We start from the raw sequence: 3,944 nt of genomic DNA on the forward strand, positions 1-3,944 counted from the left end.
GCAGGTGGAGTCCATAGGCCACTTATTTTAGTTCTATGACCATGCGAAAAAGGTGTGGTCCTCATGCAAGCTCTCCCTTTCGTTTGAGATTCATCCTTCACGGGACTATATGAATGTCATATGGCACTTACAAAAGTGGGAGGAGTCACGACTGGGATTATTGGAGTGGATGATCATGATTAGTTAGGGGATATGGAAAGATAGGAATGATATTCGACACATGGGTAGGCTTTGGAATGGACAGGCTGTGACAAGAAGCTTGCTTTGTTTGCTTGAGAAATTCCAGTTAGCGAACGAAAGACTAATGGCTAATGCAGAAAGGAACCACGTCCTAAAGTGGGCCCTATCACAAGCAGGATGCTATAAGGTGAATGTTGACGGAGTAGTGTTTTCTAAAAAAAAGCAAGCTGGTGTGGGAGTGGTTGTAAAGGATGGTGCAGGTCAGGTGATAGCTGCGCTAAGCAGGAAGCAATACTCCCCGCTGGGGCCATTGGAAATAGAGGCTAAGGCCATGGAGATAGGAGTCACTTTCGCAATGAACGTAGGGGTCGAGGACGTGACTTTTGAGGGTGACTCGCTGGAGATATGCAATGCTATCCACGGCCTTACTGTAGTTGCTCCTTCGATCCAGAATGTAGTCATAGGAATTCTAAAGTGTGCTCAAGATTTTTGCACCTTTGCTTTTTCCCACACCAAAAGACTAGGGAATACCCCGGCCCACGTACTGGCCCAACATGCAATTAACGTGGATGATTTTGTAGTATGGCTTGAGGAATGCCTTGGATGTATTGAACGTGCATGCATGCATGATGTACAATCCAATTCCAATTATGAATAAAATATTGTGAGCTTTTCCATTAAAAAAAATATATATATATATATATATAACTGTTACGCCCCAAACCCAAAGGGGTCCAAAGCATGAAAGACCGAACCTTCAAGAGTTATTGTAGTATTTTTTTTTTTCCCATTTGATAAAATAAATAAATATATTGATCCCTCCACAATACAATTCAGAGCTCTATAACACAGTTATAAGCAATACAAACTACAAATCATGTGTCTCCAAATACACTTAACAACGTTCCAAATAAAATAAACACAAAGTCATGATCCTCTCTAAGGTATGCAACCTCAACAAAAAATCTAGGCCTGCCACACCCAAGGCTATCCAACCTCTGATAGAATTGATTATGATCTCGTTGAACTTTGCAAGATTGAGTCATCAACCATTAATGGCCCAAGTCTCCCAATTTAATATGGCACTCCAACCACCACCAATAAATTAAGCTCTATTCCCGACGTGTAGCTAATTTATCTGAAAAACTGTTAGAGATTGGGATAAGCTAAACCCCAGTAAGTAGCATAATTAATGGGAGTGGGGGAAATACAAGTTTTATGATAATGAACAGTTTACAAAACCTGTTTTAGTTTGGGAAATTGCTAACTGAATACTGCAAGATCATTTTCAATAATAATGTAACAAGAATGATTAAATGATGAAACACAAAGTTTCTCAAAATAATACCATGAAGCCATATATTATAATCTATGAGCACCAACAATGTAATTTCCAAAGCCAGAATATCTAATATAAGGTAAATTATCACAAATATACCACACTACCACATAGACCGACCAAGGGATCCACCCATTCACAACTGGCATGATATTGTCCTTTCTGGCATGTGGACTCTTAGCCTCATAGATAGCAACCTTACCCATACCCTCAAGGTTTTTCTCTCCCTCCATGGGCAGTACAGAGAGCACGTCAAATAGGACATTTCTTGCATATGGTCTCTTGGCCCCATGGGCAGCAGCCTCACCCACACACAATCAAGGGACTTTTTTCCCCCATGGGCAGCAGGGAAGAACGCGTCATCCAAAGTGAAAAGGCACTGACTTAGATTTGATTCTATTGTCACAAAGACTACGGAAACCAAATCGGGTGATCACCGATAAATGACACATAGCATAGTGTTAAAACCATATAAAGCTCATAGGTATATATTTCCTTTCAAATACATAGTTTATAACAAGGTAGTTTTAGAAAAACCTGAAATAATCTAACTTCCACAAAATTTATAAGGTTTTCAACTTCATTCTTGTCAAAAAGATTTTCTATCAATTTCCCACATAACAAGACAAAATAAGTATCTTTAAGTTTTCTAATATACCATAAAATCCAAGATTTCCTTATCAAAGATTAAATAAAAGATGCTCATTTTTTCATATCAACAAATTCATGCATTCCCCAAATGCAACACCAAGTATGATGCATTTTCATATATAATCATACATATATTAAAGTTACAACACTATAGTTTTTAGGAAAATATAATTTCAATAGGTAGTTTCTAAAAGCGTGTCTAAACCAAAAACAACATTTATGCAACATGTTTGTTTTTCAAAAATCCCATTAAAAAGCTACTTTCCTCAGCAGTCCATTCCAAATTTACCTCAACCGGGCACCGCATTCAACCAATCAATTTACTAGTTCCATCACCAAGTACTTTAGAACCTGGAAACACAAGTATCAAGCCTATTAATAACAAGGCCTACAACAAAATTACGCTATCAAATTTGTCTCCATAAATCCGAGAATATTCCCTCAAAAATCAAACCTAAGACCCTAAAGCCTAGCTTGACCATTCCAAGACAAGTATCCCTTCCCAAACGGGAACCAAACAAGCATCCAAGAAACTTATAGTGCTAACACAACCAAAACATTTTAAATTCATTGCCACAATAATGTGCATCATAAGATAATATAGCATTCTCATGAATCTCTTTGGGTACTAAACAATATATATAAGCTAAAGATAAGATTAACCAAGGTTTGGGATTAATTCCACAATTTCTCAGCGTTTTAGTCCTGCTTTCAGATTTAGTACATAGTAGAGCAGCCATTTTGTAAAAAACTTTTGGTCATTGAAAAGTTATCCAATTAATTCAAAACTTTAAGGGAACATTCCTCTATATGTATACAATGTACCACAAAAAATTCAGACCAAAATGATTTTTTGTAATTTATTAAAAATCATGCATTGCACCTAACTCAAATCTGTCATGACAGCTTTAGAAAATTGCTAAAGTTGTAAGACTAGCCCAAATTATTTGAGAGTTCACTCACATTAAAACCACCAAATTTTAAAGCATATTAAGAACAAGGAATCAAACCCAAAATCTCATATAAACAACTTATCAAACACTAGGTATGCAAAAATAAAATAAAAGCACATGCTCACACTCCAATTTCAGAAATTCAAAGTTAACACTCTTTCAAAAAATAAACCTCAAACTTCCACAAAATCAACTCATACGATTTGCTCAAGGAAACCCAAGTTTTTAACCATGAAAAAACCCCAAATGATCATCATTTGTAAAAGCCCTTAACCATTTAACAAATAAATCCACCAAATCAAAAACTCATGTACTCAATCACATTTATACCACTCATGTAGTTTAGATTAGAAAGAAATCTTAGAAAAACTTGAAAAGCTACCAAACAATTAAGAGTTTTACCTTTAAAGCTTTGAGAGAATGGAGCGTATGGGGTTTCTAATGGAGTTCTCTGGTGAAATCCACCAAAAGTGGTGGTGAATGGCTGGTTTACCGGTGAGGGAGTGAGAGAAATAGAGGGAGTTGGAGTGTTTATGTGTGTGGGCTTCGGTGGCTGAGTGAGATAGGAAAATAGAGAAATAGAGAGAAGGGGCATACGTATGGCAATGAGAGAAAGGAGGTGTGTTGATGGGAGCATTATGAACCATTTGTTCCAAAATATCTTGGGATCAAAATTACAACTTTACCCTTAAAATTTCTCCCATATTTAAATTGGCCCATTCAAAAATTAGCTAAATACTATCACATGTCCAAAATTCAAAAACTCCTCCATAAAATAGTTAACCACACTGATTAAAAAAGTCCAATTTAGATATTATTCT

General features: G+C 36.4%; 1 long non-coding RNA gene across 1 annotated transcript; it reads right to left on the reverse strand.

Annotated features, from left to right (window-relative positions):
* Nucleotides 1-1,512: 1,512 nt before the first annotated feature.
* LOC136065584 (uncharacterized) lies at nt 1,513-3,708 on the reverse strand. The gene is made up of 2 exons (XR_010627206.1): nt 3,526-3,708; nt 1,513-2,521 (listed from the first exon to the last, which is right to left on the reverse strand). It is a non-coding gene; the product is annotated as an uncharacterized LOC136065584 (long non-coding RNA).
* Between the last annotated feature and the right edge of the window lie 236 nt (nt 3,709-3,944).

Source organism: Quercus suber, unplaced genomic scaffold (genome assembly GCF_002906115.3).
Source record: "Quercus suber isolate HL8 unplaced genomic scaffold, Cork oak 2.0 scaffold_1035, whole genome shotgun sequence".
NCBI lineage: Eukaryota > Viridiplantae > Streptophyta > Magnoliopsida > Fagales > Fagaceae > Quercus > Quercus suber.